Source organism: Corvus brachyrhynchos, unplaced genomic scaffold (assembly GCF_000691975.1).
Source record: "Corvus brachyrhynchos isolate BGI_N302 unplaced genomic scaffold, ASM69197v1 scaffold27, whole genome shotgun sequence".
Lineage (NCBI taxonomy): Eukaryota > Metazoa > Chordata > Aves > Passeriformes > Corvidae > Corvus > Corvus brachyrhynchos.
In genome coordinates, this window is record NW_008239139.1 from 991,993 (window position 1) to 1,008,754 (window position 16,762).

Sequence of the window (16,762 nt, forward strand, 5' to 3'; positions counted from 1 at the left end):
GTAAGATGTTGAGGATACACAGTTGTCTCTATTAGATTTTAAGGCTTCTTACTGCCAGTAGTAAGAACCAGGTATAAAACATACTTCCTTACACTGCAAGTTAGCTGAATGAAACCAGAGTGACTGGATTTCATTTCTCGTTCTTCAACGTGTGCTACTTATCAGTCATTTTGCCTTGCTGCCAACACTTTTATCTGTACATATAGATCTGTTTTGAGAAATATTACAGGGTCAAATATGCCAAAGTCAGCATTTTGAATGGTATTGCTTTGGTTTTACCTGTTCTGTTGACTCTTTTAGAACTCTACAATGGTCTCCTGCTGTCACAGCCCAGTGCACGGGTTTATTGGACCTGTATGATAAAAGTAAACATATTGGAGCCAGCCATAAAGCTTCCTAATTCAGCAGTCACACACCCCTTCTGGCTCTTCTCTAATTAGTCACTTATTCCCAGGACTGCTGAGCAAGAGCTTCTCACTGTGACAACTGTGTTGCATCAGTTCTGGCTCTGATAGCAGATAGTCCAATTAACTTTAATGGATCTCCTACAAGGAAGACCAAACTGTTCCCATCTCGAAAATCAGTGCTCGCAGAGGAAGGGCAGAAGAAAGGTCTTGCAGAGGACAAAACAGCGGGAATATAATTTATAGCCGTGCCCCCAGCCTGGAGGAGCAGGGGAGTGCACAGCATGGGGAGAAAGGCTGAGGGGCCTGGGAACATGCTGGTCACACGGACAGCCACACACAGTGAGCAGGTTGGTGACAGCCCTGTCACACTGGCAGTCTCCAAGTAGCTTCAGGGCAGCAGTGAGGACAGCCTCCTCAGCCCCACTAACGTGTCTGAACAGTCACTGAGGAGCAACTGGGGAAAATACACAGGTGTCTGCAAGAGAGACAGAAAACTCTCTATACTTTCACAGGCAAATTTCTTGTTTTCCTAAAAAACCTCACACCATGGATGTAGCAAGGCCAAAGATGCAGGAGAGAGAAAATTTGTCTGCTCTGTCTGGAGGTAGTGGGGGTAGGAAAAAGCAGTGCATGAAAACTTGAATCCTAAGGAGGAGCTCCTTCAGGCAGGAAGTGAGGCTCAGGTACTGAAAGAGGATCTCCCACACTCTACCCCATGTCCCTGCTCCCAGTAAGAAGTGCAGGCAGCCGGAATGGAGAGGATGTCCCACAGGTATGGATAATGAGTGATGGAGCACCTGTGTGTCACTTTTCATCCGCACAAGTGCACGAAAGGGGACTTGAGGTCAGAAGGCATCTGCCTCAGTGCATAATCCTCTTATATGTTAAAGGAAAGAGCCTCAGAGCAAATCAACTGAGCCGAATTTAATTTCTTTACCTAAGGGGACATCCTTCGGATGCAACGTTGGTGCAGTTAATCCTGAACCTTCTCTTCCTGCCTCCTCTGTAAGAGAAAGGAAGTAAGAGTTAGCTCTGACTGGGTCAATAACTCTGGCTTGTCCCCTCAAACCAAGTCCCCATTCTGGAAGGGAAGAGTTGCTCACCTCCTCAAGCAGCAGCGGGCACACACTCACGAAAGTAGAAAGCAACAATAGCAGACTGGTCCCCAGGTTCAAGGCTCTCCTCTGTAGTGGGGTTTTCAAGGGACTATCAGAGTGACAGAATTAACAAGACTGCTTGTTTCAGCTAGCAGATGTTAGTCATCTCATTTCTCAGTGAGAATAAGAAAAGAAGCACTTGATTCACCTCCCTTACTCAGCAAAGGGAGCTCTGCTACAAGTAATTATTCTGTTTTAAAGTTACCTTGACAGAATGCAGCAGGATTAGCCTGAAAAATAAGCTCAGGTATCAAAGAATAGCTGCAGATGATGTGGAAATCATTAGACACAGCAAGCACCTCTCTACTAACAAATGAACAAAAGCAAGCCAGGCTCTAAACCCTCTAAAGCCTTTCTCCCCATCATTTTGAAAATGTACCAGAATGGTATTCCCTGAATTCAGCACTGGTTTGGGAGCTGAGAATTCACAGAGATTATCTGCAGGAATGAACAAGAAACTGTATTTTTAAGATGAGGAATGTCATCCTGTAAGCACCTGTGGCTTTAGCTAATATAGATTTCTGAAAAAAAACCCCAAACCATAGAGACTTGGCGACTTTCTGATTAGAAAGCAAGAGCAGCCAGAATGAATCTACTATAGTTATGCTACTTGTACATAAAAGCAATCCTAATTTTCTTACAGAGGAATTACAAGTAATCTTCAACACACAGTGTGAATGCCGCTCATTGTGCAGAACAGAACTCCAAACCAACAAACCACACTCGAGAATTGAATTTGTCACCATGGCAAGCAAAATCTCTCTAGAAGAGTCTACATGTCCAGGTTAAGGACCTAGAGAGCAGCTGCTAGACTTTTCTTCCTACTGAGAGCATTCAGTTTGCACATCTGAAAGCCCCATCATTGCAGCTGGATAGGAAGCTTGCACTTTATTCCAGAGGAGCTTTCCTGTTGGAATCTGAATTTCTGATGGCAAAGCTGTGCTGGAAAGCATCAAGGGAAATGCTCCAGGATGCTGAAAGCTCTCCCATGAAAAATTCCAGATCCAAAATTGTCAGCCTTGTTCCCCCAACTTAAATAGTCCTTTCCACTGGAAACCAGATTTGTTTTTGGAACTGTAGAGCTAATAGTCATGCAGCATTTGGTAAACACATGCAACTAAATTACCACCTCAAAACAGCTTCACGCAGACCAAATGAAAAATAGAAGGAGGGAAAAAATAGAACCCTTTGCCAAAGACCACGTGTCAATGGCAAACCCAAGACAGTTCAAGCCTCTTACCCAGCTTATTTGGTAAAAAGGAAAGAGCACCAGCCCCTGATCACTCTACTCTGATTTTTGGTTGACATAGAGGTCTGTGAAGAGGTAACCAGAATTCAGTCCAAATATCTTCACTTCTGAGCACAAGATTGCTTTTCACATCAAGAATAAATATCAAGCTCTGCAAAAGTGAGTGTGGTGCCTGGAAGCTGTTTTTTGAAAAAAGACAGGCTATTACAACATGCTTTCTTTTCATCCAAGGAGGAAGAACATCTGGAAATAGAGAAATTAAAAAAAAAAAAAAGAAAGTGAAGAACACTTCTTTCACTGAAGATTTTTATATTGATAAAACTGAAGCAGATTTAAAGTGAGGAATTAAATATTTCCTTCTGAAAGTCTGGGAAAGAAAGGCCAGCAGTTCTTCATTAATGAATTTCCAACAGGATTAGTTCAATTTATTAAGAATCCATTTCAGTAGGATTAAACTCCCACCAACAACCATCCTTTCACTCTGCCTTTCTTTGAACAGTTGTCTATTTCAGTGACACTTAGAGCAAGGTTGTCTCGTCATCTCCTGGGAGAGAGTGATGCAGAGCTGAGGCCAGATGCAGCAGCACACACTTGTGCACTCCACTGGCTCTGCAGCAGAACATGAGCCATGCTCCCATATGCAGCCCTGCAACAGCAGCAGGCTATTTATGGGAAAGCAGGACCTTGGATCAGGATGTGGGATCTCCTCTGCCAATGGCACACTTGGCCATCATGACGGGCAAGACAAAAGGACAAAGCCTCAAGGCTGCTGCAGAAACCCTTCCAGGGGTACAGAGTACCATGTTACCAGACAGCATATTTGGGTGATAAAGCATGCCTGTTTCCACAGGATTTCCAATTTAAGTCTGAAACAATTAGTGCTCACACAGCTGGTTTTCTTCTTCCTCACAACAAACGGTAACTGCATCATAAATGCAGCCCAGGCTAAGTTCCACGGCAAAGTCTTCAAGCTGCAGCTGCAAAGTGGACACGAAAGAGGGAATTGTCAAGACTGAAACACTTAAACTTCTTAAATGTGGGCTGGGGAAAAGCTAGGGTTTGGAAGAATTTAGGCAAGACTTCCCTTGGTGAGTATGTCACATTTTTCATTGAAACAGTCTGTTGGCAATCTTGGTCTGATTGCTCCTTTCTTGTGCAGGACTGCAGACAGGTCTGCAGGGGATGCAGCTGGCCTAAGCTTTGTCTTAAGGCATTTTAGTTGTCATCTTTACTGCAGCACTCAATGCCTTGTACTTCTGAAAGGTCAATGCCCCGAATGAAGTGCCCTTCCAAGAGCTCTTCCTTCAAGCACAGAAAGTGTGTGATCTCTCATTCGTTGATTTTGGTTTTTCTCCAGACTGCAGGTTCTCACATCAACAGAGCAGCAGCAAACCAAAGAAAAGGTCTCCATATCCTCAAGCATCCCTTGGTTTAACACTGTGTCATGATTTAACCAAAGTAGGCAATTAAGCACCACACAGGCACTCACATACCACCATCTCTCCCCACCTCTGTTGGGATAGGGGAGGGAATTGGGGAAAAATAAAGGAAAAACCTGTGAGTCTGAAATGAGAACAGTTGAAATAAAAATTTATAATAATAATATTAATAATTGTAATGCAATTGGAGACAGCAAAAAGAGAGAGAGGAATAAACCCCCAGACAGACAAGTGATGCAAAATGCAATTGCTCACCACCACTGACCAATGCTCATCCTGTCCCCCAGCAGTGATCAGCAGCTCCCAGCCAGCTCCCCCCAGTTTATATACTGGGTTGATATTCCATGGTATGGAATATCCCTTTGGCCAGTTCAGGTCAGCTGCCCTGGCCACTCTCCCTCCCAGTTTCTGGTGCCTCTCCTCAGTGACAGAGCATGAGACACTGAAAAGTCCTTGATTCAGAGTTAAGCACTACTTAGCAACAACTAAAACAACAGTGTGTTATCAATGCTATTCTCATTCTAAATCCAAAACACAGAACCGTACTGGGAAGAAAATTAACTCTAGATTAATCCTAGATGAAACCAAGACACACTGTTTTCCACCTCTGCTTTCTCCCAGCAGGGGAGGAAAGATGCTCCTGCTTTGCATGATGTAAACGGCAACAGGGCTCACCCTGAGCTTGGTGGGTTGCTTGCTGAACACAGGCTGTACTGCCTGGTGCAACAGACTGTAAGAATTAAGAGGTGCTGGTACTAGGAGTGGGAACTAGTATCAGACAGCCCATGCACAGTGAGAAGCAGACACTTTGGTATGCAATAAGGAGGAGTTTGTGGGGGGTTGATACTGCCTTGAGAAAAAGCCTGATTGTATTGTTTGCAACATGCTCTCCCCTTTCCCTTCACCCTCAAACCTGTGCTGGACTTCAAGAAAAAGCTGTCCTGAGATGAGACTGGTGGCTACAGGTTTCAAGCACTTACAATAGTCACAGCCCCCCATACAGGAGTTCAAAGGCGATGTGTAATTGACAAAATACGCCCTGCAAAGAATTGTGACCTGGAAACTCTACAATTTACAGTCCTGTGCGTCACAGATGTTTCTGGTAGGATTTTATTGAATTGCTCCCCTGAACAGTTCTTAGCGCAAAGGTTTAAGTGCAGCTTCTCCTTTTATTACCTTTATGACATACTCTGCTGGACCTTCAATGAGCCAGTGGCACTTCATGTCCCTGGGATACAAGCCAAGCTAATTAGCAGTATCAATCTTCCCCTCTTCCACTAACACTGCGGCACTGCCACCGGCCAAGCCCGCAACACTCAGACAGCAAGGGACACAATTTAACACATGGTACTTTCAATAAACACAAATCAACAACTTGATTTTTGAGGAAGCCAGGCACACTAAGGAGAGTTGTTATTTTAAGGGGGTCAGGAAGGAGAGGAAGAGAGTTTCTACAGCATTAGCAGGGTCACTTGCTTCAGAGTCCTTATGGATGGCCCTGAAGGTGAGCTACAGCCACAGCCAGCACTGCTTCCATCAGAAACAAGCTGTGGTCTAGTCTGACTCTGCCGGCAGAGGGGCTGGGAAGACATCCCTGCAAGATTTACCTGCGGGGAACAAGGAGTTAGTGTAAGAGTGGGCTGAACACACATTTATCCAGGCAGATCTCCCAGTGGTTCACCAGGCTAGATCCCATAGGGAAGGCCTTGCCTCAGATCGAGAGACTATTTGACTTTTATTACCTGTAAAATATTTAGAGGCGGTACAAAGAAATTGAGGAGATGGGATTTCACCCAAAAGTTCAACCACACGAACAACCAAATATTCCCAGAGGATGAATTGCATGACTAAGGATCAACAATATAACCAACACATCACCATTACTAAGTTAAAGAGCAGAGGCAGTCAATATGCCCAGGAAATACTTATTACCACTTCAGAGGGACGACAGGCCACATTTCTTTGTCTCATCTGCAGTTACCCAGTAACCTGTATGCTTGTTGTGGCATATGGCCAGTTTTGAACCCAGAGCCAGCCTTTGAGCTGTGTCTCCAGCACATTACTGGCTGTGCTAACACGAGAAGCTGATCTGGACAGACCCCAGCTAAACACTCAGTTTCTTCTGCTACCCAGGGTCTGTAGGAGTAAAACATATACTGGAGACAAGGCAGACAGGGCACATAATCATGCACAGTTGAAAGACATTTTTGAGACACCCATCACACTGCACTGCATACCAGCACAAATATGAACGTGACCCTCAGTCCCGGCCGTGCTCAGTTTGGGTGTTTTCTCCAGCTCTTTAGACTCCTACCGAAAAACACAAAATGCTTTCAAGGGCCAGATAGATTTGCTGTTTTTCATGACAATGAATTACATGAAACTATACCCAGAAACCCTCACACCTCCAAGGCACCCGGACTTACTAATTATCCCTCTTCCATTCAAATAGAGGGACACGTATTTAGGGTCACATCCAAGCTAGTACTCTACATCTAATTTAGTGAAGAGTCTCGAGGTGATTTTGTCCTCTAGCACTGTTCTGTTCCAGGTGCACAGGCTAGAAGCAAGCAATAGTAAAGGTGTGTTTCTGCATGGCTGAGCCTTGCCCTTGTCAGTCCCACCACGGGTTGGGAATGTCATGCACCAGAAGCTGATAACTGATGTCACTGGCTCCACCTGATAAATTTTATCATCTTCCCCCTTGGCATCAGGTGGCTGGGGAGGGAGCTGCCAGTAGCAGAGGACTGCCATGAATTTGCTCAGCACTAGTGGCATCTTTATGCTTCCTTACAGTGATAGCTTTGTGCTGTGGCACTGACATACCTCCAGCCCTGTCCGTCTCATTCCCCTGCCTCCTGTAGCTGAAAGCTTCGTTGTGTGAGCTGACACTGATATGTCCAGACCAAAGGATAAAGGGTACAACAGATCTCCAGCCACAGTGTGGCTTGTACAGAATCTGTATTACAAATAGACTTTGTGTCTTGCTGCCTTGCCACGCAGCATTATCCTGCCCAGCAAGCAGAGCTGGGGATCTGCACTGCAGGGAGCACACAGCCACTGTCACCCAGGCGCTGCTGAGAGTGGTGCCTGGTCCGGCAGGGGCTGGGGCTTCCGAGCCCTGGGAAACACTTTGGGGGTGCCATGAGGAAAATTCATTGCTTGGCTACTACAGCCAAACTACAGTCACCTGCTCTGAGGGACATTATACTCCAAAGCCAGGGGGTACAGAACGAGACCACCTTCTCCAAAGAGCAGGATGCCTTGGGAACCTCACTCTGCTGATGCAGGGAGAGGGCTTGGCACATCAGCCAGGGAGAGAAAAAAGTAATATGGGGTACTGCAGTACAGGCACAACTGGCCAAGGCACAGGCTAAGATACTGCAGCTATTTCAAACACAAACGGCTTATCGCGCAGCTGAGAGACACCTCGGAGGAGAACATGCAATTTCCTTCCCAAAGTCCTACTTAAAAATCCCAAAACTTTCAGGAGTTGTCCCACCAGCTGTCCCACAGTGAGCTCACATTCATTCAGCCTCCTAAGAGCTGACATGGCTACTCCAAGCTCATTTCTAATGAAGCATCACTTTTACATCAAGCTTCCCTTCCTCTCCTATGGGCATTTGGTGTGTGCGGATCCGGATAGCTCTGCTTTGCAAAGGCTAACACCCACTTTGGAGCCACGTGGCTTCTGCTCCTTTATTGTTCCCAATTAAGAGGCACCTTCCTGGCTGCAGATAGTGCCCCTTTGAAAGCATAATCATTAAGGACTCCTAGGAAAGCCATAATAGGTTAGGTATTAGTTAATACCAACACCTCAGCTTTGATGGCTATGACAGAAATAACACCATCTCTTTAATAACTTGCATCAGCCCTGTAATTACCTGTGCAGACAAATACATGTGGCCAGTGGGGAGTCGCTAAACCTGTGCCCAGCTATAAAAGGCACTTCCAATAAGCCACGAGAGCTGCAGCACTTAATATCATGCCCCTCTTCCCTTTCATGTTCAAAGTTGTATTTGATGAGGAGATAACCCCTGATCAATCCTGCACGCTGCTTCAGGAGCACAACAGCAGTTCAGATTTCTAGCTGGCAAGCGTTCAAAGCAGACTTTTAATAGAGCAGGGCTGATATGCAGCACTCAAGGGGCACCTCACCAAACTGGAAGGGCTGCATTCAGCCAGAAAAAGGGCAGCTTGAGGGGACTTCTGCTTCTCCTCCAGGGGATGCAAGGGTCAGATTTGCTATTACAGCATGGTTTCTGAAGGGGGACTTACGTGCTTAAACCTTTGGTTTTGCCATCCCAGATTAAAAGATAGTACACCTTGCTGCTGTTTCAGGGTCTGGAAATTGAACAGAACTGCTGTGGGTGGAGAGGAGGGAGGCAGCAATAGCAGGGCAATTTGGATCCCTATAGTCTAAACAGTGGAAAAAACCTCCCAGTACTCATACCTGCCCTGGGCAAGGAAGTCATGAATGCAGCCACCTGTGAGAAGATGCCTGGTGAGCTCCGGGCCATGGTGCTTCTCACAGGAGCATCCCATCCCCTGGCACAACTGACCCCCACGACACCACACCAGTGTTCAGGTGCCACCAGTCCTCTGACACACAAAGGGGCCTCCAGAGTCACCCTGTCCAAATTCCATTAGGCAGGAAAGGTGACATTTATTCCTGCTCCCAACCTTTAATGCTCTTCCATGACACGCCAGCTTTTCTGCCAACACAACTAACCTTGCTTGCTTGCTTCTCCCTGTCATGGGAACCTGCCACCATCCCTGCTCATTCAGCTGTTACCATTTAACCTAAATCCCACAAATCTAAGTCCTGTTGTTACATTCCCCTGATCTGACTTGTAGTTTGGCAGCCTGCCCTTTCCCATACACAAACCCCTTTTTTTCCATGAAGAATGTAAAAATGAAAGCCATTTTGCTAACATCAGCTGCAGCACTGATTTGAAAATATTCATTCAAGGTGTGACAGGGAGCAGGGAGCTACCCAAGCTATTGCTTGGTTGAAAAAAAGAAACATTCATGCAAGTACAAGTCACAAGGAGACAAGTGACATCCTGACCAGCAGCCTGCCCTAGGGCAGGGCAAGTCTGGCCCTGTTCATGTTGTTAGGACCACCAGAGAAGAGTTTGGCACGGAGCAAACTCCTCTGCTGCAGCCCATTGCCCTGTGGGACTGACTGAGAGAAGGTATCAAAAGGCTTGAGTGTCTGCAAGGGGACATCAAGGAGGAGGTGGGAACTGCCTTCTTTCCAGCCTCCTGGCAGCACTGCCCATGCCAGGGTCCCTTGCCCACTGCCTGAAGTCTGACCACTGAAGGTCCTCCCTGGTTTCAGCAAAGGTGGTGGCACCTGCAGAGATGGAGGTGCTGCTGTTGGAAATGCTCAGGGCAGGTCTGGGGAAGAGCCAACCACGCGTCAGTCTCCTGGTCACATCCACACTCCCACCTGTGAAAGACAGCCCCTGCTTGCGTTATCCCGAAGCTCCTTGTAAAGCCCTTGCTCAGCAAAGTGCTGACAGCACTCTCAGTGCTGTTGCTTCCCTCTCTCCCCAGGAGAGGAGGAGGCTTGCAGGTGGACAGGACAAAGCTGCTGTCCAGAGGAGCCAGGGCAGGCGAGCTGTCCCCTTGCACACCACACACAGCACGGAGCCCCGCACCGGGGCAGGTCCTTGCCACTCAGATCTGGCTGGCGATGAGGGGCAGCTCCACCTCCTGCAGGACAGGAGCAGTGCCCCCACCCTGTAGGGATGGCTCCGCTCATGACAGGCGCCAATACGCACACATGAATATGCACAGCGGCAAAGCGCAACCTTCCCTAACGTGCTCCAAGGTCCCGTGCTGCAGCAAAATGCTGATCTGCACATCCCTACAGGGGCTGCTCCTCTGACAAGCAGAGGAGACCTGATGAGCAAAGGGGTGCTTGAATATTCCATCTGGCAGGAGTCACCTTCTCTTGCATTTCTGTTTGTGAAAGTCTCCTTTCCTGTATCCATTACTCTCTTCCTGTAGCTGTGGCCAGGACACCCTGCCATTTGACTCACCCTCGGACACCTTGTCCCAGCCACTGGCCACACACAGTGTGCCAGCCTAGAAGTTTCCATCCCTGTGGGGAAGGCAGATGGGCTGAACCCCATCCCCTACAGAGGAAAGGGTGCACAAATGAATGCATGAACAATATGCTTCCAGGGACATATCTGATTTACAGGCACAAACTTCCTTCAAGTCATACTGTTCCAATAATTCCCTTCCCAAAACATCACAGTCACACGTGGGCTTTTATAAAATGAGAATGCAAATTGAAGTTAGTCACATGCAGTTTAATGTATACGTGCCAAATTGAGAGGCAGAGATCAGGAAGACTGAATGTTAATGTAAGCAGGAGGATACTTGGGAAGAGGACAAAAGAGGTGGAAGAACCTAGCAGAGGCAAGGACACTGGAGTGCCTCTATCACTCTCCTTGGAATGGCTTGGTGCTTGTGAGAAACTCTTCACATGTTTGTCCCCAAAGACCTGGACTGATCAGATCAAAGGAGTTGTGTAGATCATGCAAAACTCAAGATTCAGCTCGGTTCAATCCAGAGTCATATTGGTTTGCTTTTCCTCAATATCAGGAGAAAAATGGATTACAGTTCTCCTTGGAAGCTTTGATGGCACCCTGGCAGTGCCCAGCCTTCAGGGGAGCAAAGCAGGGATCCCTGTAGCTTCCACAGATGCTGTCAAGCCTAGTCCGTGCCTAGCGACACCTCTATTTAGCCACAGAGCACAGGCACACAGGCAGCCCTCAGGCAGCCTTCCTCACACTGCCTAGCAGGATGTCTGAGCCCTGAAGTGAACATTTCTCTGGTCTTACTTCCCTTGCTCCTCCCATTATGGCCAAACTGTTAGGCCATCACCATCTCAGCCAGTGTTTTGGGACATGACAGTGACAGATTGTTACTTGATGTTGCCTGATTTGCCATCTCATGGCCACAGGCAGTCATGGCCGGTTGGCTGCAACCCATCTTATCTCTCTATGATACAGGGGATGCCTTTGAAAAGATTAGGAAGTTAGAGACTTGTGCCACATCCAATGCTGAAACCCTGAAGTTGCTTCCTTAGGCTCTTCCTTTGCCTGCAGAAGTACTGGAAGCAGGAGTTAATCCAGTTTGCTCCTTGGTGGGCAACACCCTTGCAGCCCATGGCTAGCTAATAGCCCAGGGCTATGGCCACAGGGAAGCCAGGGGCTTTCCAGCAGCTACCTGAGGAGGAAACAGCACCCTTGTATGAGGGGAACACAAGGACACGCAGGAATCTCACAAAGCAAGCACAGGTGGAGCCAGAGCACAGACACTGAGGGATAAACTTCTGGGACAATTAATCAAAACCTAGGACAGGAATTAACCCAACTGTGCTATTAAATAAGAACTGAGGCATAACTGAGGAAACACTGAGTCTGCAACCCTTCAGTGTGGTCCTGCCCTGGGATCTGGGGCTGGCTTTCAGTACCAGGACTTTCAGCCAGGCTGGTTTCACATTAGCAACGCAGAGGATTCCCTGACCTCCAGCTGCAAAGGCTGGATATTCTCATCTGCTATCCATCAAGCCACTGTTCATACCTGGGAAGCACAGAGCTGCCAGGAGATGTGCCAGCAAATTTCATTGCTGCCAGCTCCGTAGAGGGAAAAGGATAGTTTATCCTTCACCTTGGGCCTCACAGAGCCTCCATGCCATTTTGGACCTTGAAACATCAAGCTCAGATTTGGTTACCTGCAGTCTGGGATCCTAAAAGACATGTGAGAAGCCTTAAAAGCAATGGGAACTGATTGCCAGATATTTTTGGCCCCGTAAATCCTCCTAATTTTGTTATCGGTGCATTTAAGGAGATAAGCAGAGGCCTACATCCAAGAGCTTTATGATTATTTTAGGCAGCTACATGGAGCTTAAATTAACACTAGGCAAGTGTATGCCCATTAGGGTTTTTCTGCATATTTTATAAGCAATATAATGTCACAGTTAAACTCAGTGCAATCAGCTCCAGCAGTTTCCATTCAGCATTTCTTTTAGCAATTTAGTAGATAGACCCACTATCAGGGCAGTTACCCAATGAACAGATGAACAGTAGATCCCATCTTCAGCAGACCAGATCTTTAGTGAAGGTGTTTACCCTCCTCTAAGGATGCAGCAAGTGCTCTACTGCAGCGTGGGACAAAAAAAGTCCAGCTGCTGAATTACTGTTTAATTACTGAATTACCACCACTCTATTTCACCCATGCAGCCTCTGGAGATGGCAAGTCCAGGCAGCCTGGCAGGCACACACTTTGCTGTGGCTGCCTGCCCCTGAAGCGTGCCTCAAGCATTTTGAATCAAGGTATCCAGGGTTCACCATGAGCCTTTGCCTCAGTGCTTTCGAGTAAATGAAGATTTATTTTTTTTCCCCACTCAGGGAAAACCTTACTTTCATTTTCTAATCACTTCCAGCCATAAGTAACAGACCCAGTAATGGCACAGCTCAGCCTTAATCCCAGGAGGCTATTTACTGGAAATGGAAAGTTCCCGTGCTTCCCAGCAAAGTCTGACGCCAGGATTGCCCGGCAATGCAAATGCTGCAGTAATGGGAACACAGGGACAGCACTGACATGACAGTGGAGAGTAAAAGCACTGACTGGTTTTGCCTGGAATGAAGAAACGAGGAGGTGCCTCATTGCGAAGGTTAATCTTGCACATTGAAATTTTTATACCATAGCAACTTTCTCATTATTCAGCATTAGTCCTCAAAAATGATCCTCAAGTTGGGCAAGAAACAGATGTGAAGATGACTGGTCTGCAATTACAATATAATGGACTATAAAAGGGGCCCCTTATATCATTGTCCCGGCCCATTAAGAAGTCTTTAGCAAGGCCTGTGAAGCTGGTCTTGCATTTAAAGTAGAGAAGCCAACATGACTACTAAGAATGATGGGACAGTTGCCAGGAATCACCAGTGCTTCTCCTCCTGCCTCAGAAATGCTCCTCTGGATGCCTGCTTAAGTGAGCAGGGTCTTTTAAAGACAAAACCATTTCTAATTAGTGGCTGAGACACTTAAAAGAACCACGGTAGCATGGAGATTTCCACACCCTGGACCAGACTTGGAAAGCTGTGCAAAAAGGACTTTCCTCTCCTGAGTGACCAGCATTCAGTGATTCGAGGATGAAAAAGAGATGTGGTCTGCCTCTCCTCCCCTTTGCCAGAGAGGAGGGCAGCACACTGCAACACAGACCTGCCAGGGCTGCCCTCCAGGCTCCAACTGTCTGCCAACAATTAATCTCAGCTGCAGAGCCTCCTCTGGGCTCTCCGGGTCAGTGGGACAAACACTTCAGGCTACATCGGAGACACGAGAAAAGAATGTTTTTCAGTGAGACAAGACCCCACACGCTCAAATGCATTACCTCAGGCTCTTCTGGCAGGTAGGGAATTAATGAGACAAATCCCAGGTGCCACAGCTTTCCTGACTCCATTCTGAGCTCCAAGCTGAAGGCAATTATATGGAGATAAATGAAAACACAGAGAAATTGCAATTCTTTACAAGAAGCTGATGTGTGCAAAGCTGAGGTCTCCTGTGAGGTACTTTCATGATGTGTGTGCACAGCCATAAAAAAAACAAATTTAGATTTCATGCAGTAGCCTAATTATTCTTAATGAAATGCAACTGGGACTTACAAAATTAAGTTAAGAAGTGCAACAGGTTGTAATGACCTCACCAGACTACTCAAAGTTTCTTTTTAAAAGCTTCCATGCCTTAAGTGCCCTGAGGTACTTAACCTGTGCCAGTAAAGTTATCATGAAAGATGTTGTCTCTGAACTGAGCTGGCCCAGCCCCCAGTCTTGGCTTTGGTCTGAAACACACCCCAAGGAGACACAGCTTTCTTACCTCGCTTTTGGCACCAGCCGTGCCTTAGTAATATGGACAGTGAGCATGGGGACAGTTTGACTTGGGGACAGCTGGCTCTGATTAAGGCTTAGATGCTTCACTGAACTGCAGTTTGAGATAAATCCGTGGCAATCCCCAATTTACGTTTTCTAGGGAAAATGCCTCCAGTCCTCACCCAGCAGGGACTGACAGGCACAGTGACAGGCCTGGCAGACCCCACACAGGGTGGGGGAGCAAGGGGAGTGCTGCTCTCCTGGGCCAGCCCAGAACTCAACCATCACAGCCAGGATCATACAGAAAGAAGTGATCTCAAATACCTGGGACACAAGGAAAAAAGACAAGAACTGCGACTTCTCCTACCAGCCAGAGGTTTGCTTCTCCAGGCTGGGGGCTCTGGGACAGGGGTAGTATCAGGCCTCTGGCTGCTTTGCTGAGAAGAGGACAGCAGCTGTTCCTCCATTCCTTTCAGCTGGCCTGTATCTGCACCAGCTAAAAATCGCTCTGTTAATCACTGCTGTCTGATGTATTCCTCATGCCAATAGGAGGGGTCCCCTGCCTCTCCCAAGCCAAGGCTGGGATAAGATCTCAGTTCCCAGCCGTGCAAACATAAGCAATACAATGCTCACAATTTAGGAGGTACTCACACTGTGTTTGCTCTGGTGAGAGCCTGGAATAATTCACTTGAGTCACCACAAGACTGAATCCAAAATGACACCACTCCAGCCCTCCTTAACTTTGGAGCTCATACCCTTTGTGTAGGCTTGAAGGTGATGCTATTTGATTAAGGTTGACAGGCAATAGAAAGCTCACCAGTTTCTCACACCACCGTATCAGAGTGCCAGTGCACCGAGGAGCCCACATCATCCTCCTCTACCCAGACCACCAAGCACTCCATGACCTCAGCAGTAACCAGTGGGACTCACCCCACAAGGTTGTGGGGAACCTTGCACAACTCCTCTGGCACTCCAGGCTGTAGAGGGGCTCAGCTGCCCTGTTCAGACCAACCTCTCAAAGCACTTGACCACTGCAAAACTCAGGCACAATTTTCTAAGCCACTGACCTGGACCAAACTCTCCCTATATCCCTTGGTGCTGACTGGCTTTTCCAGTAAGAGACTGTGGTGATTATTGCTATAGCAGCAAGTCCACTAGTGAAGCAGAAAATAAACAGACTTTATCAAGGTGGTAAATGATGGAGAAAACACCATTCCCTTAGGTGGTGAGAGAAATGACATTAGCAGCAGCAGAAGGACCAGCATCATACTGGAGCAGGGTGGGAGGAATGGCAGCTAGCTGGTTACCCCATCTCTTGCCTCAGCAGGACAGATGTTTCGAGCTCCTTGTTCATTACCAGAGTAAATTACTCTGAACATAATCATTCTCCTGCCTGGCTTGAACCACTTCACAACCTGTCTAGTGCTTATTTCCCTCTCTTGCCTAAAAGCATCCCTAGGACATACATTTTCACATGGGTGTAGGAACAGGCCAGACAGGGAGTTATGAATACATTAGCCACTGCAGAAGGATGTACAAGAAGGGCTTGATCTGGTGCCCTAGAGAGAACAGTTATCAAACTCAGCAGGACCAAGCTGTTTGTCTTTCTTGAACAGCCAGGGGATGACTGGGCAGCCTGCACAGGGAATGGGTCACTTGCCACAGCAGCCAAGGAGGGCTGTGGTGAGCAGCACCCACACAGAGAAGGTGTAACAGGCTTCCAGTCCCAGCACAGCTACAGCACGAGCAGCCTAAAAATCACTCACCAGGGCAAGCACACCAAGCCCTGGCACAATCTGTGGTAACTGACTGGCTACTTTCACTTGTTTGGTACCTCAGGAGAGCAGATGACAGCGATGCTTGCTGCCGTAGCCCCCACAGACCACGCACAGGACTCACCACACAGATGAAGAAGGGCCACAAGCAGAGAGAAGGCCTGCTCCCACCACAGCCTGGGAAAAGCAACCACTGCTGGAGCCCAGACTATACTCTGCATCTCACAGGAGGAACAGCTTCCTTCCCACCTAACCAGCCCCTTTAATCAGCCCCAATCAGTTTCAGCAGCTGAGGCTGCAGAGCTGCAACACAGGGGGGCTTGGAGACTCTCCAATCATGTCTCACTGGGAGTTCCTGCCTCCCTGGGCTCTCCTGTTTGTAGTTTGCTGCCTGTTTTCATGGTCAGCAGCAGGATCTAATGTCCCCCCTCATCACTGCCAGCGGACCTGAGGTGCCTCAGGCCTTGCAGGGACCTAGGTGGGCACTGGGTAGAAGATTCATTGTTGGGATCTGGGAGAACGTCAGGGTGTACAGCCTGACTTCAGAGTGTGCAATTCCCCTTCATGCTACAGAGCCTTTTGCACACACCAGGACGGCAGGAAACACCATGGCATGTGTTCAGGGCTTTTGATTCTCTTTCAGGTCCATTTTCAACAGAGGTGTTTATCACCATCACTGTCCCCTGAGTGAACTCAAACCCTAGAAACATGCAGGAGCATCTAGGAATGTGTGTCAGGAAGAAGGGATTTACAACAAAATTAGTTTCTTTTTAACCTCTATTTTTTTCTCTTTGCACTCTGTGGACTTGTTGATGCATTCCTGACAAGAGGCATAAAGCATGACA